At 39.0% G+C, this 23,925-nt stretch overlaps 1 protein-coding gene across 3 annotated transcripts in view; it reads right to left on the bottom strand.

Moving 5' to 3' along the window:
• The window catches only part of LOC115633399 (kazrin), a 54,129-nt gene extending 32,841 nt beyond the window's left edge, over window positions 1–21,288 (bottom strand). The window contains exons 1-2 of one of the 3 annotated variants that reach the window (XM_030530845.1): window positions 21,151–21,282; window positions 3,756–3,784 (exon numbers count right to left, since the gene is read on the bottom strand). The gene's annotated coding sequence lies outside the window, so the exon portion shown is untranslated. Of the gene's footprint in view, window positions 1–3,755; window positions 3,785–21,150 lie in introns of all 3 variants that reach the window. The other 2 variants (XM_030530860.1, XM_030530870.1) reach the window with 2 other exon arrangements.
• Window positions 21,289–23,925: the final 2,637 nt, after the last annotated feature.

Below are 23,925 nucleotides of genomic sequence, written 5' to 3' on the forward strand. Positions count from 1 at the left end.
TTCCTAGTTTGATTATGCTTGCATACATAATAATATCAGTAAAGGTGGGTTAAAAATAATGTTTTAACAAATATGCATATGTGTAAATTCAAAGTTCAATGTTGAACTGAATACTTTTAGATTTTATATTTTTACATCGTGAATCTGAAATAATTTAAGTATTGTTCAGCTAAAAACATATTCGAGTTCGAGCAAAAGTGAACATCTATTGCCAAAATAAATTAAATAAACCAAAATGGGATTATAAATCGATTAGTAAAAATCTAGATTTCAGGATGACTCTTTTCAACTGTACAATTCAATATACTTGTAAGCAAATAGGAACCATACCCAGGCAGCCAATTCCACAGAAACCGCCCACTTCTCTCATAACCTGTGATATATAGAAGTACGAGTTTGCTGCATTTTCAGCTTTGTCTGTGGCAAATTGTTGCTAGTGTCGCATAAACGCGCACCCGTAATCCGCCTAGCTCAAGTCGAAGCGTGGCACATATACCCATAACGTCCGGATGAAATCCCCAAACAAAGGGCCGGTATTGCGGCCCTAAGGCTGCGTAAAAACTGCACTTAAGATGTCAGAAAGCTTCAACAGAAACCACAACAATGGCAACAAGCGAGCCACATGTGGTCGCTGTGAGTGCATGGCAAAGGATATGGGCAAGGATGCAAGCCAGGTGCAGGTGTGCGCCACCATTTTATTTGGCAATAACTTTGCAGCTCGCAACACTCTGCTGTCTCGGTTGTACCTTTCTCTGCGGCAAGTTTGCTTTTATGACAGCCGCCGTTTAGTTTGTGGTCTGCCACTTTATGACGTGAAATAAACCGTGTACAAAGCTTAAAAAACTCGTGAAAACGTAAGCAGTAGCTTGAACGTAGGAGAGTGTGCAAGGTGTTTTAATAATATTGTAGCTAATTTTAGAATGTTGAATAATTAATTTCTGAATATAAAATAAATATAAGTTAAACGTATTTGTCAAATTTCAATTTACAGAATTTTTACGAACTTATCGTTTTCTACTAGTAGCCTAAAAGTGTTTGCTTTTCTCTTTTGTGAATTGAATGTGAAAGTAAGAAAAAAGTCGTATTAGTTTCAGAGGCCTTGCATTTATAAAGTAATTATAATTCGATTAAAATATATGTGTTATACAAATGGGAACATCAGTTGGGGTAATGGAAAAACATATAAAAAACCAATGACTTACTGGTCACATCGAAAATAGTTCAGCTTAAATATTTTGAATATGCATTGTGAATACTTCTAATGAAATTAGTGAACATAAGTGTTTGCATTTTTATTTGGATTTATGCCCACAAACAATCACCATATTTTTCCATTGGGAAAATTATTGCAAATACGAATCATAATATTTGGTACTGCTTTCCATTTGCATGGGTGTGTGAGAAGCTTTCGAAAGCACAACACATTTTATATAATAAAGGAAACGCGATCACAGCACTCCAGAGCCATCGTAAAGAGTGACTGCCTCAACCTGAGCTCATATTGCTTTTACGGCCCACCACCTACACTTGAACGCACGTGACATAAAAATGAAGCGATATTTTTGTTCTTGTTATTTTTTTCCTTGTTGGCTTCACAGAAATTATGCCAAACACTAAAAGCCGATTTTGCAAGTACGGAATGAAGAACTTGGTCAACAGTTCGGAAACTTATTTCAAGCATAGGAGAAAGTTGCAAATGGAGGCCAAAAAACAACAAGGCCAGGAATCAAAGAATTTGTGGGTAAAAGAAAAAACCAAAAGAGAAGTGAAGCGTAAAATTGTAGCAATTTAGAGCTGTAACCTTTTTCTATTTGCTTGATGGCTAGCAAATAAATTGCAACTTTGCCACAAACACGCGTAAATATTTGCACTTGTGTGTGTGTGTGTGTGTGAAAGAAAAATGTAAAAGAAAAGCCAACTGGTCAGAATCAGTTCGGTCACTGGTCCACCCAAATAAAATCCCGTGGTTCCTTTGATTTGCTGGAAATTTTTTTCACTATTTGCAATCGTAAGTATACAATGTACAGATACATACGGATATAAGTCCATAAATATACACACTTTCAAACGGACATAAGTAAAAATATTCATATTTTTAAAGCATTCCTGCGGTTATTTTTTGTTTCTTTCTCAAAACACAGAAATGCTGCAAGAAAAATCTAGAGTTCGCCCAAGTAGAAACCTAAGGAACCACAGCAAACAGCACAAATGGCACAAACATCCACAACAACTTTGACAGCTTAAGAAATTTCCCAAAAGCATTTGTTTCTGTTTTTCACTCTTACTGAAGCATCTCAAAAGTATTGCATTTAATGCTTACTACGAGGGTTGGTGATTTGTGTGCGTTCTGCTTCTGTACACTAAGACATTTCAAAAGGGCATATTAAATGTATAATCCATATCATTAAGACCATTTAGAACTTGGCTATTAAAATGTTAGACTCCAAAAATTCAAGGAAGCAATTAAATTGGTCAATAAGAAGACTAGGAATGGGAGCAAAATCAACTGATTTAACTGTTTTGCAAAAATACCTGAGAAGCTTTTTTTTTCATCAATTATGTGTATTATTTCGTTTCATAGTGTGTCATATTTTCATTACTTTTTAAGATTATTAATTGAACCATGGCGTTTCTAATCTACTCAGTCGCATTAACTATAGAAACCGAAGGAACTAAAAACTTGCAAGCTTCCGAGCTGATTTGCTTGCAGTATAAGCTGGCGAAAAACTAAAGCACAAACGGCACAAAGTTATGTATACGCAATATATGCCCCTGCCTATGTGTGTATATATACGCATAAGTAGATATGTGGAAATATATACATACACACAAAATATGGAATATTGAATAAGAGCGGCAGCACTGACGTGTGGCTTGTTGACTCATCTATAAGGGGATCGGAGCAAATGTTATGTGAAGTGGGCTGAGAAGCTCGAGTTTATGTGCGTCACGAAATGAGGTTATAATTTATGTACAAGTATGTATATGAAGAGCCGCACCAGCCAGATGCAGACAATTGAGGCCTAAAGTCTTGTAACCTCCTACAGGATAATCAAAAATGTTGCAGTGAAAGAAAGTGTATTTTCGGGACAAGCAGAAAAATTTATGAAGGCACAAATTTTTTTGATTGATTTATAAAGCAACCATGCTTTTCACATTTTTATTCAACAACTTAAAGTTCCTAAAATATTGCAGTACTTTTTTTAATTTTACTTACTTCTACCTAAAAGCGTTTTGCATGAAGCGTTATGTCGTAGACTAATTATTCAAAATCGACATTGTTGTTGTTATTGCCGCATAATTTTACATAATAGGGTATTCTTGCAGTGCTTTAAGTGTTTGGTACAAGGCTTTACTGCAAACACCATTTGGAAACTATTTTCAAATAAAAGAACGTACTTGTACATACGTGCTCTAGCGTCGACTATGAGCTTAAAAAAACGGAATTGCTTGCCATGAATATGCGCATATAAGTATGGGTGTATGTCTACTTATATATACACGTACATGTGTATATTTTCAAGTGCCTCATATTGTTGTGTAAAAATTGGCGCCAGCGCGTCTGAATCAGCCAACTACAGCATACAATCGCCCAGTATATGAAGTTGAGCAAGAAATGAAACGCACACAGTATTCACGTTTGTTTGAGATTTCATTTTGTGTGTTCATCAAATAAAACAATTCTCTGCCCTACCATCGACAAAAACAATCAACAAAAATGGAAAACTTGCAATTGTTGTAGTTTTTTCAGTTACCTTTTAGCAACTGTTGCTGTTTGATGAGACTGAAATGAAAAGAAGAGGGAAATAAATATTAATCATGTGGAAAATTCTGTACGTAGCACGTAATTTGTTTAATTGATTAAAATTCATACATGAAATATGAAGCATATTGTATTTCATGTGCGAAATTTTGGTGGAAAAAAGAATAACATGAAATACAAGGAACCAATATATACAAATTTATTGTTAATATGAGGCTCTATTGATGTTAATAAAAATCTCTTTAAAATCAAATATATTTGTAAATACATTATTATTAACTTTTCGTATTATAATATTATTCTTATATATTGTTAAAATATTTTTAATTACATTTAAAGTTGCTAAGACAATTATGTTTATCCACTTTGACATGTTTCGAGTACATTATAATATTTATCTTTTGATGACTTTAATTCCTTCAGAGTTGTCCTCTTACCTTACCTTTGACTGCCCTAAAACAAAATTGCTGTTAAAAATTGCTATTAAAATCTATATATATCATATATCATTGATTTAACAATATCTTCGCTGATTACCTTTTGCTGATTTAAGTTGATTTATGCATTTGCACTGCAACCTGAACTGCCATTTCGGGTGAGCTTATACATTTGTATTATGCTCTTATTTATTCAGTCTGCGTTCATTTAAGCAATATTTATTGGATTGCATTTAAGTGAAAAGCCTGCGTTTCTCCGCTTCTTTCAAATATTAAATTATAGCAACACCAAAAGCGATGCTGCTTTCGCAATCCAATCAAAATATGAAAGCTGCAAACTCGCGTCAGATGCGCACAATTTTCATTGCATACCCACAGGCGCGTGCATATTAAGTGTCACGGCCAAAGCATGAGTGGCGCAGAAAGGAAACAAGAGTTGCGGAAGTGGTGGAAGCATGGCGTACAAAACGCACAGCTGCTGCTCCATTTATAGAGAGATTAAACTTGTCTCGAGCAAAACGTAAAGGGAGTTATTTTTAGATGCCTCTTTGTTTCATTATGTGCTCTTTTAATTGGGTTTACTGGCAGCATTAGATTTAAAGCGCCTGCTCTATTTGTGCCTTTGCTAATTAAATGGAGCAGATATTAAAACAAACTAGCTTGTAGTATGTTTTAGACCCGAATTATATTAAGATAAACAATGAATACAGTCGAGCAGACACATAACAAAGTTACTAAAGAAGGTACGGAAGAGAAGTATTATTACTCTGCTTCCGATTTATTGAAACAAACTTTTCATGAATTTAAGCATATTGCATGCACCAACAAGTTGCAGGAACACTGCGAAAAGTGGTAATAGAAAAGGGTTTGGCTTCTCACAATGTTTAAAAAAAGAGGTCTGTACAATGCATAAAGCAAAAAAAAAAAAAAAAAAAATGTGCAAAATTCGGTGAATATGTAAAGGAAAGCTTTGAAGTTTGAGCTATGCAGCTCAGGTTAATAGAAAGGCAGAAAGAAAAACAAGGAAATAAGTCAGATGGTATCAACAACAGAAATCTTTTTTGTTCGCAGTTAGTTGGTGTTGCTGCACATTTTGCGCATATCCCAAATGTCTTTTCACGTCCAGAGTTCTCAAAGGCATGTGGTACGAATTGTCTCTTTCTTACCCAGTCCGTTTGTCCCACCAGGAAGTCTGTCAACATTCCACAGTACGTCCGCCATTCATCTGCCCAGCTCATCTCTTGGCGGTTGTAACTCTATTTTCACTCTTCCGCAAGCGGATTTAATAATAAGTTACCAGCATCATCATATCCATTATCATTACCACCATCAGCGTCATCATCGCCGTCACAGTCACCATTGCCGTCATTGCTATGGTCTTTCCATGTTTTTGCTCTTCCTCAGCTTTCGTGTCATGCCACGTTTTTCATGTGCGCCATTCATGCGCCATTTTGTAAGTGGTTATTTAATGTAAGTAATGCAATAAGTCTGTTAGTTTTTATATTTCCTGCAGCTCGCAGCAACCCATGACTGGCTGCCTCTATCTCAGGCTCTGCTTCTGCCTCTGTCTCTGCTTTTGCCTTGGTTTGGCTCTGTTTGCTCCATTGCTAAACGGTAATCCCAAGCGATCCACGGCATGGCTGCCGAATTGCGAAGGAAACTATTTGCTGAGCATAAGAAGTAAGAGATACTACTGCAAAGTGAATTAGTGCAGCACGAATGTGAATGTTTCATACATCTTCCTTCGCCCTGCTTTCTTCCACAGGCTCTGCCTTTCATTAAACGTATGTACTTTAATTCGTTGCACACAGCTTTAATTCGTTTTATGCTTTTTCCCCACATAAACTGTCAACCAGTCAGTTGGCAAAACTTATTACTTGTTTATTACTTGTTTGACCTGTCGGGGCAAAGAAGGCATTAAAGAATCTCTTTGATTGCAGATGATTGAAAAATATACTGGCGAAGTTTCACAGCACCTTACAATGTAGCAGAACTACAGATTTAAGAATGCACAGTTCAGTAAGTTGAAAGCCAGTTATGACGAGAGAGAACAATTGTCAAATTTTAACTTCTAGTACATTTCAAATCGAACAGCACTCTGTCACTTGTTCAAAGAGTGGATGGGTATAGGTTTTATGCATATAGAAGTAAAAATTGTGGGCAGTAGAAATAAATTGACGGCTATAAGGCACCGAACGACCATAAGACCATAAAAAGTTGTTCCGAAAGCCATACATACGTGACAAAAAAGAAGTGCAATGTGCAAAAGTTGCACGATTATGGACAGTGACATGCGGCGGAGGGAACAGTCTAGTGTTGCTTATCATATTTTTGTAACTGTGCCCAAAGCTACGCTTTTTGCCGCCTTAAAGCCAAAGTCGGCAAGCAAATAAAACAGACAAATGGCACGACAATTCGTAAGCGCAAAGGCGCAACAAGAAACTGACGACTTCACTGTCCCGCTTGCTGTCTTTTTTCGTATATACAAATACATGCATATGCGTGTCTACTCGTATAGTTAGTGCGACCAGAGGGTTCTGTTCGTTCGTTCAATTGCCACATTGTTACGCACATATAGTACACGTAGTACATATTCATGAGGGAAGCTGCTCGAAAATTCACGCAAACTCATACTTCTTCCTATGTACATACCTCGTACGGTGGTATGCAAAATTGAAGCGACATGCAATTTATTTAATATTTGGAGACGTTTGTTCGCCCGCCGCGCACGATTCCGAGCCATGGAAAATGAAATGTGGCTGCCTGGCGCACTCGATTTGGAGAATAAATTTGCCAAGTGCCATTTCTGCGTTCGCGACTTCCGACGCGCCATATTTGTGGGCGGATATGACAGTGCGATTGTAGAAGTAGTTGTTGCAACAACAATAATGTGATGGACACACAGTGAGAAAAATGAAAATGACATTAAAAACAGTATTCCAATATTGAGAATTTTCAAAGGAGGTCTAGAAATTATTACATGCCTACAAGTATAAGTACCGTCTCTCTGTCTGATTGTTAACTTAATTATCTTTATAAGCTTCGAATGTTCTTACAATTTTTATACTCTGTACATGAAATGTACAAGAGTATATTAGGTTTGCGGGAGCTGAAAAATGTAACAGGCAGAAGGAGGCGTGGCAGACCCCACAAAGTATATATATTTTTGATCAGCATGACGAGACGAGTCGATCTAGCCCTGTCTGTCTGTCTGTCCGTCTGTCTGTCTGTCCGTCTGTCCGTCCGTATGAACACCTGGATCTCAGAGACTATAAGAGATAGAGACACCAAATTTTGCACAAAGATGCGTTATGTGTGTATTCTATACGAGTTTGTTTTATTTTTTGATTTTCCCCCCCATTTCCCCCCTATGGGGGTTTTCCCGATTTTCCATTCGTATAGTCGCCTATATCTCGGAGACTATAAGACCTAGGAACACCAAATTTTAGTCCCAGATGCCTTATGTGAATACGCAGAAAATGTATATTTTGGAATTCCCCTCCCTCCCCCCTCTACCCCGCAAATCGTAACTCCCGTAATTCTTGGAATTTCGAACTAAAATTTTGGAAATACCCCCAGTTGGTTATTATGTGTCCGTATGTCATTATGATAGACCGATTTAACAAGAAGTTATAGCCATAAATATATTTGCTGATGCAGCGCTGCTGCAGCGCTGCTCAAGCGCTGCCCGCGGCTGTTGTTGATGTTGCTGTTTGGTTGACTGCGAAAATGCTTACACAGACACGAATTGATGCGCATAGGCATACATACACTCACACAGACGCAATTGCTATGTAAATGTGCAATTATACACCCTTTACGTGAGTTCGAATACCGAGAGAGGTAAAATCGATCAAATTTTTTTTTTTTATTTTCTTAATTTTTTTATTTTCTATAATTATTGTAAACATATGTACAGAGTATTTCAAAGTCGGGACACCCGACTTTAGCTTTTTTACTTGTTAAATTAAAATATTATTGTTCTTCCTGGACATATGTATTTTTGAATTGGAATAATCGAAAAGAAATTTTTGTATGAATGGAGCGACCGATTTAAAAAGACTGCAAATAATTTAGATTGTTGAAGCAAGGCTTTTGAATTACTCCTTGAATTGTTTGCTTTTTTTGCACACTCAAGGACAAAAGCTGGGAACATTATTTTCTGCGTTTGCATCAATTGTTCAGTTTGTTTCGTTTTTAAGTAAGCTTTACTGTGATTTGCAGAAGCGTGCCCACCATAGGTGAACTGTTTTTCCAGACTTGGTTCTACTAACACATTTTCTATGCTTCGCTTTCAATGCATTTTCAATTTATTGGTGTTCTTCAAATCGCTCCATTTAACTTGACCCCAATCCAAATCGACAAAAACAAAAATGTTTTAAAAATATAGCATTTTCGAATTCAAATTGTTTAAAAGGGATCAACTACGTACTCGTGTATGGTATACGCGGTAGTTCAAATTTTGCTTCAGCGACGGAGAGAGCTTATTGTGTTGATTTTCAGGACACCTGCAAAACAAATCAAATGCTGTTTTGATGGCAGAAAAGAATGTCTACTATATTTCGTGGAATTGATTCGATGAGTGCACAATCTATGGAGTGTGCTTTTTCATTTTTTAATATTCCCCTGTATTGCAACCGCAATCAAATTGAATTTCCACGGCATGCACCACGATTTTAATATAGAAAAAGTATACGTTATGGAGCTGATACTTTGCTAACGAAGCGTACTGCTACGAATACACAGAAATATACAATACATTGATACGCATATGTATTTCAATATGTGTATACCCATGCAAAGGTGTAAAAGCTTGCTGCCTAGACTTGTTGCTGGCTTCAATTGGTAGCGAAAGGGAATGCATCTCAGACTGAATGTGGCTATGAAATTTTAATTTAAAATGTGCGCCATAAGTACGCATTACACACACTCAATTTCCTTTTTCATTTTCCCGCATTTCAAGCCAATAGCATCACAGTAACTCCATCCGGGATCGACACCAGCACCAGCATCAACACATGTGTTGCTTATCAAATGCATAGCGTACCGAAGAAAATCCTTTCTGCGCCTTATATGCGATAACTGGGGGCTGTTGCTGCTGTCGTTGGCACCGCAATTTCCCAGCTGGCACGTTATACGCGCCGGCATTTCAGGAAGCTCAGGCATTCCCGGCATTTGCAAGTTGCTCCTTCCTCTTCGTCTTCTGCTCCAACTGGTGTTGCGTTAATGTTCCGCTCCAGGCCAGCTGTTGAACACTGCTGCAACGTTCTGCCAGCTTTGATGGCAATAAAGGTGTATGCAACTACATAGATGTACATTACAAAGTCCTCCTGTTGCTGTTCCAACAAACGAAGACTTGCATATATTTGAATTGAAAAACCCTTAAATACGGCTCATACTTATATATATCAAGATATATGTGGATAACTAAGCCTGCCAGCAATAATTGAAAACGTGATTTATTTTAAATTCCTTAAATTCTGTCATCTAATGGAAAATCTGCTGTTCCGCGAAAATTCAGACGTTTTAATAAGCCATACACATTTTTAGGACTTCGGAAATATAAAATAATCATTTTCTATTTCTTAAAGACAAAATGTTCGCTTATCAAAATTGGAAATTCGGAACAGTTTAAATGATAGCCAATATTTGCTTTGGTATTCAAAAAAAAAAGTGCACCATTAATTAAGGTAATTTAATTGGCGACAAACTTTCTTTTTATCTAATGTCTAAGCTACTGCTTAAATTGTTCGTTTTTAGAATATGCGATCATCAAATAAGCGAAGCATTTGTTATGCATATGAAAATATTTGGAGACGACCCATAAGGAAGGGGCTTTTAATTGAAATGGTGATCAAACAAATTTGCCAACTCACACAGAAGCTGCTTTGCATAGCCATTGCGAAATTCGGCAAAATGTCCTCTCACTCAGCCAAACAGATTCCTAAGCTCCGAAATGCATTTGAACACGACAGGACCGCAAACGTCCAGCTAGAGTGCGTAGCTCTGCGTGCTTAGATAAGGCTAATAGGATTTTCGGCCTTGCATTTCAATTAGTTTGCCACAGCCAGATACACACACATGCACACGCACACGCACACTAGAACACAACTGTTCATACTATAAATTAATGTGGCAGCAACATTCGCTAAAATTTTGCAAATCTATGAGCACCGACACTGACCTGTCTGTGGCTTTCCATTCCATCCGATGCACACGGACACCCACACTCATCCGCACACGCACACGCACATTAGTCGTGGAGTCACATTATCTACTTGCAGAGCACACCAGGAGCTCGCACTGGTGCTGTCATGCTGCTGGCTACTGGCTACAGGCTCAATCAAGTCCGACTCACCGTGCAATTATCGCAAAGTGCCCGCAGTCCCAGTCATGCTCCTCGACGATAGAGTGGTGCGACGATAGAGTTTCTACTGGCCATGCAACTGACAGACACAAATTACAGCTCTGAGCTCAAAATCAGTCCATTGGCATTGTGCTTGAGCCACAACAATGGAAAGTGCAGTGTCAACTTTATACATACACACATACTTATGTACAAGTATGCCTGGTTCACATCAATGGAGATCTTAGATTGTGTTGTTGCTCCCCATTTCTATGGCACTCAATCGTCGAATTGCGTCTGTATTTGTATTTATTTACTCAAAGCCACAACGAAACAGGGCACACCACATTTGATTTAATTGCATCTGACAGATATTGTCGACCATTCGATTGTGCTTTGTGTGTTACATCTACCGACTTTTTTATACCTACCATATCTCTGGCTCTATTTTCTTTGGCGACTTGTACTTCAATAGTTGCTGAACATATAAGGTGCGAGCACCAACAGTCGGCAGCTCAGAAAGTAAGAAATAACTCCACAAAATAGGTAAAGTAATGGTCTATTTTATTTGTGAAATACTAAAGACCTAAAAACTAAAATTGAATATCCACATACTTGTACATTGCATCCCTTTCAAAAATCTCTATACTCATATTTAAAAAAAACATGATAAAATTCTTTTATGTTTGGGAAAATAAATGATTATTTAAAATAGCCAGAATTGAGCTAAAAACTGGAAAGTCTTTGAAAGCCATAGTTCTAGCTTTAGTGAGACACGCAATAGCTAATTAATATTTTTTTTTTGCTTATAGAAAACGTCATGAATACTTGCATTGAATGAATCGATTTTTTTTTTTTAATTACATAAAATCTGTTTTATAATGCTAGAGCTGATACTAAAACATTGACACCTATTTTATAGGTGTAGGAGCAGCCTGTTTTATAAGTGCTAATACTATACAATAAGAATATTTGTATTTGTCTTAACAGACTCTTAAATGCCTATCAATTGGCAAACTGCTAGCTGAAGAGCCAAGTAAAATAACTCGAATATTTAACGTTTAGCACAAAACTCTCCCAACATATTTCCAAGTCTTGTGGCAGAGCACAAAACAAATGAAAATACGTACTTTGACCTTTCACCAAAGCCATGGATTGTCGGCGCTCAGTTGGCTCTGTTGGCTCAGTTGGCTCAGTTGGCTCTGCAGAGTCTGTCTGCCAGCCAGTTGGCAAATAGAGCCACAAAATCCAAGGTCTATAGCATGAGCTAACTAAAGCAAAGAATACCGGCAGGAGCAGCTGGACAATGGGACAAGGATAAGCGTACACATCTTCACAGAGCAACCAGATGGCGCACCTTTATGCCTTTCCAATTGCTGCTCACTCTCTCTCCGCATCTCTTTCGACTGTCCCTCCACTCTGAAGCAGACTACTTCAGGTTCGAGGAATAACGGAGCGCATCAAATCATTTTCGTGCTAATGGAATTTCGTTGATGGAATTTTTATGGCTGAATTCTGCTACTGCCTCTGCCACTGCCTGTGGCTCTAACTGTGCCTTTGTATATGTATGTGTGTGTGTGTGTGTGTGTGTATATATATGTGGACTTCACCGCCACATTTTTATGATTATTTGTCAGTAATAATAAACTGAGCTCTTGTGTATTACAGACATTTCTACTTTGCAGCTTGATCTAGTCTGAATATGAAAAGCTCATTCGTTCAGAGTACAAATTGTATGTACAGCGAATTGTTTTAAAACGTGAGAGATAGCCAGAAATAACAATAAATCCAAGTGTCAAGTATGCGAAAACAAACTCGTGAAATGCGGCTATATGTCAGAGAGATATACCAACCGAACTCCAGTAACTCTCTTTGGCTGCGAAAAAAAATTGGCATTTATACTCAACTGGGGGGGCAATTTTCGTACCTGTTGTGTAGCTGGATAATACATCAAAAGAAATTAAAACGCTATGGCCATGTGGTTGGTGGGCATGACAGTTGGCACAATATTGTCGTCGGCGAAAATAATGAACACCGCTAAGAAATACAAACATACGAGCACCACCCATCGAGCCAGGCAGGCAGGTAGGCAGGCAGAGGCAAAGGGCAGGCAACCGCACGTGTCACTCGTCGCCAGCCTCGCAGCAGGGGAGCGAAGCGAGGGTGGGCGTGAGTCAGCAGGGTAGGTTTGAAATAGATGCACAAAACCACATCAGCAGAGAACTTTGAGGAGTATGCCAAAAACGACGAGAACGGCGGAAAAAGGGCGCAAAGCCGGAAGTGCTTGCCTAGCCTCGCGTGTGTTCCAAACTGTTGCACGTTCTATTCCATTCTTTACTTGCAGGCGTTTTCGTTCACTCCACTAAGCGCTCCAACTCCACGGCAAAACAATTGCTCGCCATCAGCTCGCTAACCTATTTGGCTCAGACCCCAATTGAGCAACGATTCTGGCCTGGCACTAAGGGTTGAAAGTGCATGACACACAATTGTCTCCCCTTGCCTAAACATGCATCAGCGAAGCACCACACACACACACACACACACACATACTCGTACACCCACACAGTTACATCGCCATCACCATTACACTCACCTTGGCCATTTCTTTGCATATACTCGTATAGATTCATACACACGAGTGTACTCGTATGTGTACGTGGAATACAGCCAGCCAATAAATTGTTTTTGTGGCAGCAACGTGGTTTATGGTTTCACATTTTCTGGTTTTTACCTTTAAGCTTTTTCTTTCGCTTTATAAAATGTTGTTGGGCGTACTTGTATATTGATATCGTTGTTGCATGCAATCTAATAAATGAGTGCACAGTAGCGGTAACTGGAGGTCACATGACATCGAGTCATGTTCATATTCATTCAGAGCAACAAATAGTGGTTTCGCCTGCCCTCAATTGCACCGAACTTCCACGATAAATTGCAGCTCTAGCAAGAATTTAATTTATTACTGAATTATACATCGAGTGTCACTGAAAGGCAAATTGTAAAGTACCTTCTGCAACATATATGCCTGCATGTATCGTGTTCCTGCTTCGGTGCCCGCCAACGCACACATTTCCCTGGTTGGTGGCAATCAAAGACAATTATTGGATCGAAATACAACTAAGTGCAAAAACGGGGACATAGTGGGCTGCATTTGGCATAATTGGGCTTGATTTCAAATTACATATAAGCAACCACCTTTTGACAAGTGGACTTTATATGTCAAACAGCGGGAACGAAATACAACAAACAATTCATTTATGAAGATGCTCTCCCACTGAGGACAACTAAAATTCTTACATAGATTTATAGGCTATTAGTATTAAAAATAAAGAAGTACTTGGCACCCAGCATGACATTGTTACAACATGATAAAAAGTCGATTATATTGTATATGTATGTTCCATTGTCATCACCCATTTCAGTCAAACCTTCAAAAGGTAATGTGATTTCCTAAATATGATTAATATTAATATGATTACTACTGTAAAATATAAATAAAAAATATTTAAGCTGTTTTGCTTTGCTTGTCAAATCATTTATAACACCAGAAAGTATTATAATATTCACACAGAGAGAGTTCTCAAAAGAGTTCACTGCAGTACAGTCCCCAAACATTCGTCTTATAATCGTAACTAACTTAATTAAGGTCCCACAGAGCACAAATAGCACTACGTCGCATTATTACAAAATAATTTAAAGTCATTAACATAACAGCATCTGCTTTTACTTTACCAAGTCCAACAGCGGGTTGAGTAAAAAGAAAAATCCCTTGCCAAGCGCGTTTCATCAAAAAGTTATATGCACGCGCTTTATAATTAAAAGTTTAATTTCGCTTTTTTAGAAACCACCTCTGACCTTTGGCTACGACAACCAGTGGCTTGTCGCACATCTGGCCACGTCATTAAATAGAAGATGAAAATAAAAATTTCAATTAGAAAAGGAATCATAAAAGTGTAGTCAAAAGTCAAAATTGCGCATACGCCGTGTGAAATAATTTAACTTTTACGTGTATATTTATAGCTGTTGGTCTTTCTCCTTTCCTACTATTTCTGATTTAATTTGCATTACAGTCGGACATACTATAGTATATAACATTTCACTATGAAGTTGAAATGTGGCACAAAATTATGGTCGGCTGCCTGTCGCTTCTCTGCAACATTTTCATGCTACCATTGCCGGTTGTTGTTGCCAGCACTGTTTTTTCACTAAATTTGCTCACAGTACTGTGACAATTTCATTAATTTGAGAGGAGGCGTCGTAGTCGTAGTCAGAGTCAGAGTCGCCAGAATCGTTGTAGTCGCCGTCGCTGTCGCCGTCGTCGTAGCTTCATCAATTCCATTCATGCCACAACAAAAACAACCGCAGCCAGAGCCAGAGCCACAGGCAGAGGTATGGCAGAACCAGACTGACAGAGACGGGCGGGCCAGACAACAATGGCGAGGGAACGAGAACAAACAAGCAAACAACAAATGACAACAACAATAAAAATTATTTAATTGATTTAATGTATTGTTGTTGCTGCTGCTGCTATTTTGGTGTGTTGGTGTTGCGTTTAGTTGCCCGCTCCCTGCACATCTGCCCCGGCTCGAGCAGTCAGTGGACAGTCTACGGCCATTCACCACCCACTCGCCATTCATCGTCGCTTCCCACTGACCGCCCTACACTGACTCGCCACTCACCTCCCACAACTCATCAGCTGTCATGCCGGTCATGTCATTTAACGTCTGTTCAGCATTCTGATCACGTAACTCGTGTGCCATGCCTGTGCCACCAGCAATTTTTCATTCACTTACGCACACGAAAAAAGCAAACTTTGCGAGCAACTAAACTCACACACTCACTCTCCTACACTTGTACACACACACACATACATATACACACACACACACACACACACGTACACACACATTCCAACATTAAATTTCTCGCAACGCTTCAGTGCACAGCGGGGGCTCATTGCTGTGATTTCTTCCCCTCTCCCTCTCTCTCTCTCTTTTAAGCTGTTGCTATTGTTATTATTGTTGCTGTTCGTTTCTTTACTTGGATCTGAATTCGTCGTCCGCTGCGCACCATTAAGCAACAGACCGACCGACCCAACGACCGACTGAACTGAACTGAATGGCAGACATTTAATCGTGCCAGCAAACAGCTTGAAGCACACCGATTCTGAAAATTAAATCCAAGCCTAATTGCTGGAGAAAAGTTGGCAACTTTTGCGATTTGGGGAAGGACTACTTGTATATCAAAAATAATTGTGTGCTTGACTTGTAAGATCATTTGAAAAAAAGATGAGCACATAACTTCACTTTTAATACGAAAGACTAATAGTGGCGTTATTTGTTTTGGATCCCAGGTTACCACACAAAGATCTTTAAGATCAAGGCGCTGCTTAAAAGTGTTAATTTGTTGGCTTCCTATACAAGACCAGTCGCAACAAAAATTTAGAGAACTTGAGAGTGATTATACTTGTATGTATAGATCAAGTTTAGACAACTTTGAAGGTAAAGGTGCACAGCGGTATGAAGGATGTGTACACGGCAATGTAAGCTTCATCTTTATTACATGTAAATCAATCCAAAGTTTTAAATTATTGAATTGAAAACATGCTCTGGCTTTATTATCGCAGCAGCCATTATGGTATATTGTTTGCATTGTTCAGAAATTATCCAGGACATACTCGTACAATATATGCAGCTGCCAACAGCATTAAGCTATCACTTAACATGTCATCGATTATTTCTTTACTTTTAATTAATATTGCATTACAACGTCGAAATTTTTGCATTGATTTCGGCTGTTTGGGAAGCGGTTGAAAGTTTTAATTTCTTCATTTCAACTTTTACCCTGACTCAGCTCACATTTCGTTGCATCTGAGCTGAAAGTTGGCGCTTAGCTCGGTTGTGGTTTTGTATCGCGTGCCAGCTTGCCAGCTTAAGGGCCATGATGAGGCTGTGGAATCTGCGTCGGTGTCGCTTCGAAGCGCCTGCCAGCGAAATTTATTGAAGTGTTAACGCGAAAATAAACACAAACGCAAACGCAAACAACAACAGCAACAGCAACAAAGTGAACAATTTTGTATATACAACCAGTGGCAGCAATTTTTCCGCCTGTTCCGTGTCCATATTGCCTCGCCTCCTTATCAGACTGCCGAAAGGATAAAGTTTTACGAAGCGTATGCAGCGGAAACTTCTCCTCATCATGCAAGTGCAGCTGGTAATCAGGCAGTGAGCATTTCCAGATACCAGATGACGGGTCCTTGCCCCTCAACTTCCCTGCCCTCTCTCCCTAACGACTATATTGAAAAGTAGTTAGTTGTTGCGCTAGCAACATTTAAGTTAAGTTTGGTTTAGTTTACAAAATGGGGGCGCCACATAATTAATTGCACTAAAGAGATTAGTTTGTGTGCATAAATTTAACGAGACTCGCGCCGAGCACTTCGCGATGGCCATTAAAGCACCAGCACCAGACTCAGACTCAGACTCAGCACGACACCACGCCAAGCTACGCCACGCGATTGTAACTGTCCCTATACCTGTCCGCAGCCGCACCTGCACCCGCACCCACTCCCGCACCCATAGCTAAGACTCGCGACCGGTGCCGTATTTAGCACCTGTCGTTGCACAAAACCGAGGCAACTACACCGACCTGGCGCACGCAATCTAATTTAGCTCGAAAAGAAATACGTGCTTGGCGTAGAAATGGAGAGGTATGCCAGCTGAGCGCCGCAGACACACCCACACCTAATAGGCGGAAAGGTTATATTTCCATTTTGCGACGGCAGCAGAATTACTCTAGTTTTGAGCAAAAGGCACGGCCGCCACAACTGCGCATTCGATACAATATACATTATGTATGTGAATATATATTTAACTCAATTCTCGAAAAATATTGGAAAGCACACACTCGAAATTGGATATTGGGCACAGGTGCGTACTCATATGTGAAAAAAAGTGAAGCTTTCGGGAAATTTGTTTAGCAACCAACAAAGCAACTCTATCAGTTAACAGTAAAGGTGAAGAAACCAACGGATTTCCCAAACAATACTTGAAAATTCAAACACTTATTAGTAATGAAAAATACTGAAATAAAATCTTTGCATATATAAGTGTTGTACTTCACTATTTGGTTATTTAAAATGTAGGTAAAAACTCATAATTTTAAACTAGAATCTAGTTATTTTGACTAAAATTATAAACTGGCTACAATCGGCCTTAGCTTAAATGGAAAGCAGGAAAAGAAACCAGAACTATGAGTTTTTCTGGCATTAATTAATATTTATTTGTTTCCCATTATTCATTATGGGAAATAGTTTTTCTAAAATTAAATTTTAAACCTTAAATTTGTAGCAATTTGTCAATATGGCGAAGAGAGTGTCTCGTTTGGAACAAATTATGTGCGCATAACGGTTGGATGCTTCGATATCTTGATTGCCAATACATGATTGAGTGATGCAGAGCGATTGTTAGGAAAAGTTTCGAGTGCTCTGACAATACTGATGAAGCTGAAGTGTCAAAAACAAGCGAGAATAGTCGAGAAAGGAATGGTATAAGCAAGAAGCATCGTTAAAGTCAACAATTCAAGGATAAAATGTAACTGTGTCTATGGACTTAGCAGCGGTTATGTGTGTGTGTGAGTGTGTGTGTGTGTGGCACATGAGTTTACGCCTTTGTTGAGGGTTGAGGGTTGACAAAGACAGCATTCCGAGCACCACTGTGCAACACGCGCAAGGATAATGCACTTAAAATGAGAAGCGGGGCTACGAGGTTAAGGGGGAACGGCTTGCTTGTGTTCAGGCCCTCTACACCGTTTTGAATGCATGCGCACATTTGAATTATTCATGTTTATTGTTGTTGTTTCCATTGCTGTTGTTTCGCTTTGTGTTTGTGATTTGTGCAACTCTAAAGCAAGGGCTGTTGTTACGAACTCATCTCACCAACTCACCGTCCGTGTTGTTGTCGTCCTTGGGGGTTGGCGGCAACAGGCAACAGGCTACTGTACATTTGGCAGTTGCGAAAATTCTCGACCCTTTCCTGCTGGCCTTGTCTATTTAAAGGCAATTCCATTACAATACAGCATTAATCATGCCCAACCTAAGCCCAAAGCAGGCTCTCAACTGACAACCAAACGGTTGCCCATCCGAGCAACAACCCGACAACCGACTGACCAGCTAGACCTTTATCTGCCCTCAGCTACAACAATCTCCGGAGAGTGTTTCAGTTCCGGCCTCTGATAATGTTGACAAAACGCATTTTAAGCTCTTCAGAGCTGCCTTCTTTCATTGTCTTTTCTTTTCTTTTGTTTAGTTAGAATGGAACGCCCTCGCCAATCCCTTGCTTATTGCGTATGTGAGGCAAGAATACTGGCACTCTGATTTGAATTTGAATTTGCATTCAAAATGTATGCGCATGACTGCCCCGTCTGTCCACTCGACCGTCAGTACGTCAGTCTATTCTGTTCTCACTTGTTAGGCCATGCGTGGGCTTTGCTTTGTTTTTGAAATGGATTTCATTTCGCAATAAATGCCAAGTGGACGACTATCGAACTGAAATGCAAGTGGAGGAGAGCTCTGTGTGCCCGAGTTATAGACATGGCCATTGTTTTGCTATAAATTATATCGTTTTCGTGTCACCACCATCACGCCTCCACCATTACCATTACTTGAATTGCTGAGCTGCTCACTTTGCATTTTAGCCCCCTTTAACCTTTCACTTTCGCCCTCCCGAAGTCAGGCTTGAACTTTGCAGAGTGCTGGCCAAAGTGGATAATCAGAATATAATACTTGCCGTTGGCATTGGGCCGACACAGTTTCCAACTAAAAAGTTGATCAAGAAACGTGTTGTGACGCACTTTTAAGTAATACTCGTACCTGAGGCTGCTTTTATCTTCTTACAGTGACTTATCAGATCGTTGGCATTTAATAGAATCTCTTAAATCAGCAAGATGTCCCCTTTCAATGACACAGCCCTATTAAATACTAATCTCATCGATCAAGTAACAGCTTGGGAATAGAATGACATATTTTTAATCATTTGATTTGATAATTCGCCGAATGAAGGAGTAGATTAGAAGAAGTAACTTTTATCAGCTCGGTACTTTGATAATTTAGTTATCTTACCCGAAGATTACTTTATGTTGTGCAACATAGATTTCTTAGAGTTTTTAAGAAGGGCAACAAGTCTGACAAATGTAATACTATAGACACACAAATAATTGGCTCGATAATGTATCAAACCTGAAATGTGTGTCATAATTTAAATATGACAATGGCAATAACAAGCCTCAACCAAAAATAAAATTACCTTAAAAAAATTGAATTTCACATGAAACCTCATTACAGTGACAGGCTTCTGAATCACCGCAGTTTGCTTGCAAGAGAACTCCCTCCTGCTAGACCTTTGCGAAGACTGAAACGATTAGGTTTTTTCAAAACATTTAGATAAGCATAAGCCACCACTAACTTATTAATCCCCGCGCGGAAGTGCTCGAGGTTGGGCTATTTTATATTTGTAAAAATGTATTGTTAAGGTGCTAATCTGAATGCACGGCTTCAAATGCTTGATTTAAAAAAAAAAAAAAAAAACATGAAACCACATATATTTGTAATGTTTTTATTTAATACTCTTGAAGTTCATTATTTATAAATGTAATCAAGCTAATTTAATTATTTTATGCTATTAAAATGGCAATCGCAATAATAACATAATTTAAATGTGTTTTCTAATAAGCTTGCTCGGATGCTATTAATATTCATCGATTCACCCATTTCAAAATGTCCGAATGTTTTGGTAAGCTGTTTACACATATGATCGTTAATCTTTCATAGAAATGCAACAATATTCGATGATTTTTATTGTAATTCGCATTCCATAGCACCATTTCACCTTTTGTGGACCTAATTTCAACTCAACTTTTATGTAGCGGAACAGAAATGTGTTGAACTTGGATATTAAACACCAGAAAATGTCGAATATATTTGAAAATATTTGAAAATAATGCTTCCATCTTTCTCAAGTCCCAAACTGAATAGATTTGAATGCCTTTTGAATCGAGAGGACCTCACAGATGTAGAGAGCAGGTCAGTAACCTCTTACTGCTATGGATCTTAAGCTTTTCAATATAAGTATATACGAGTAGATAGATCTGTAATAGTAATTACGTTTTATAGTTGAATTTAATACTGCGTCCTATTTAAATTAATTTAGATTTTTTCATTATATTAGCTAAGATTCGGGGCTGTTATGTATTGGTTTAAATACTGTTATGTGTATTGTAAATATCGTTTATAACATTACTTTAGTTTGCCGACCAAATGTGCTGCAATTGTGTACACGAACAAAGGAAATAAGCCGTATATTACATTGCTGGTTATGCTAGGACCACCACTGGCTTATGAGCGGTTGCGTTGGCAACCGGTTGCACCTTAATTAGAAGTTATTCAAGCCATGGCTGAAAGCAGCCGCACAAACAAAACGCAGAACGTTCATACGAGTATGTGTATTATATGTGCAGAAAAGTGTAATGTTACAACTGCCAGAAACATACGAACATGCGGCTATATTAATTAAGTTTCATGTGAAAAACAAAACATAACAAACAAAACAACTTACCGCAATATTTTTTTGTTACTCGTGGTTCGCCTTAAGCGCTAAAAACATCCTTTATTTCAGCTGTCGTTTCGTTCTCCATGGCGAAGCAAAAGCGCGACAAATTAACGCTGCGCTGAACAAAAAAAATGTGACAAAACTGAAATGGACTCGTTGCAATGGCTATATAGTTCCGACTTGGTAGTCATGTCCGCGCCACGCCCACACCCACACTCACGCCCACGCCCACGCATACGCGAGTGACAACGCTAAATTAGTGTGCCAAAAAAGGAGAGCTCCACAGTTGTTGGTTTTTTTTGTTTTTGGTTCCACTACATGGGATTTTCAAAACGAGATTTTCCAAAAAAAGTTGCCCGCGAGTTGCTGTCCAACTTTACGCGGCCTCGTCGAGGGAAAAGAGCAGTTAGTGCACGGCGTGTTACAGTTATTTCCATGCGACGTTGGTATTACCAGAACACAGGCACACACACACACACATACATACATATATCAGTATATAGTATGATCGAGCAGCAGCGCTTTTTGTTGTTGTTTATCGTTGCTAGTTTGGCGATGACAGCACAAAGTTGCAGGTAACACTTACACACTCACACACCTGGTTCGGTTCAATTTGTATTTAATTAAGTTAATTGTAACTTTTGTCGAGTTTAAATTTAATTTGTAATTTTTTGCACTTCACTTTAGCGCAGGAATAACTTTGCGCATTATTTTTGTTGCCTAGACTATTATTTCATGCATATGTACAAGTATATGTGTAATTTTTTCTCCATTTGCCATTTGCTAACCACCCCCTACAAGCACACACAAGCGCGCTCAAGTCACCGTTAAACGTACCGTGCTCACGAGCGTCTTCCGTCGAACTGACGCGAGACAAAAAAAGATGTTTGCACACACACCCGCACGCACATTCATAGAAAAGCGGCAAGAAGTATTTTACAATCGGACTTGCCAAGCTTTGTCTGAGAGTGGCTGACAAGCGTTGCTCTCTGCGCTTAGTTGCTGTGTCACCATCACTCTCATACTGACCGTCCACCGCGCCACCTCACCACCGCACCACCTTGCCACCCACTGCAGACATTGCTGGCACACCAAATACGCCAAACAACTGCCAAATACGGGCGCATTGAAGCGACGAGGGCAACCACCACCCAAAAATGGAAAGCACGAGAAGGGGGGTGGTGCTAGCGGTACGAAAGCTTAATGCAAAGCGCATGCGCCTGCGTAATTAGCGCTCAGAGCTTTCCGCGATTCCGAAACTGAGCTGCAGATTGCAGATGAATGTGTGTGTGTGAGATTTTTGCTGTTCGTTTGGTGGTTATTCAGCGCAAGGTTGCGGGCAAGGGTTGGATTGGTTGGGATGGGTGTGTGGGTGCTGTTGCCTTTTTGTTGTTGTTGTTGTTGCTGATATTACAACATGCTGCTGTTGCAGTCGCCGCTTTAGCGGCAGGAATGTGCAATTTGTTGACATGCGCCGTTATTATTATTGTTATTATAGTTTTTGTTGCTATTGCCTTGCAGCATTTGAACTCAAATTATGATTCGTCCCACACTCACAGTATGGCTTCAATATAATTAATATTGATTGAAGCTTTTTGCTGGTCACAGGTGCGTTTGAAATTAATTTCAAGCGACTTGTTTACTAACAAACAAATATGTATGTACATATATACACACATATGCACATTTTAAAACGTAATTTGATGCATTCGACGGTTTGCTGTAAGCCTGCCATCAGCAACCAACAGAGCACCTGACTGGCGAAGTTTCTGGCATCTAAAACAAACTAAAAACAAAAAACAAAAAAACAAGTCCATCGACAGACGTTGGTCTAACAAACCCAACCGTTGAATTCGCGCGTTTACACGATGCTGACGTCCCATTTGCATATTTTTGCATTTCAATTCATATCCCCCTGCCACCCAGCAGTTAGTTGTGCACACAGTTTTTTTGCAATTTCTTTTTTTTTGTATTTTTTGGCTCCTACTTCTTCGTTTGCAGTTTGGCTTTAAGTGTGAATCGCTGTTGCGCTTCACAGCGCGGTAAAATGTGCACGTGCTGCAACACTGGCCTTGACGTTGATGGTCGTCGAGGCCGTGAAGATAGTGGCAGTAAACTGTTCATGATGATGCAGCGGAACGAACGTTTCTGTTGATTGCATTTCAGTAAGTAGTATGTAAAACATCTCAAACAGTAATCGCAGTTCTGTTTAATCTGTAATTTGTAATAAGTAAGTTACAAATTTCAAGATAAAAAATCACTTCAAACGTTTTTCTTTTAAAGAAAATACTTTATGATGGAATTTTAATTGCTTTACAGTCGACCGCCTGCATCTTAAAAATAACCGTCCATATAATGATAAGGCAGTGCACTGCTTGCGGCTTTCTTGTATTCCACCACAAAATAAGCTAATGCTACCATATGGTGGGTTGTGGAGTAGAGAAGACACAAGCCAGCAAAGACATAACCACAAAATAAATTAGTAAATGCCATATATAGCGAAAATTTAAAAAATGTAGTAAAAATAGTCGTTATTTTAACAAACGCATTTTTGAATCTGTAACTATATTCTGTAGTGCAGATAGTAAAATAAATATAATAATAATAAACAGACGAAAACAAATTAATCGTGTGTAAAACCTCTGCATTACCTTCAACAAAGAATAAAACTGAAACTGTTCTGATATGTCTGAACGTACTTCTTGAAACCGAGAATTTTCTTTTTATATTTTTTCAGCGAACTTATCGATTAAAACAAGACTAAACGATGGGAAAAATTTC

The sequence above is a fragment of the Scaptodrosophila lebanonensis genome, unplaced genomic scaffold, assembly GCF_003285725.1.
Source record: "Scaptodrosophila lebanonensis strain 11010-0011.00,11010-0021.00 unplaced genomic scaffold, SlebRS2 tig00000001-arrow-pilon, whole genome shotgun sequence".
Taxonomy (NCBI): domain Eukaryota; kingdom Metazoa; phylum Arthropoda; class Insecta; order Diptera; family Drosophilidae; genus Scaptodrosophila; species Scaptodrosophila lebanonensis.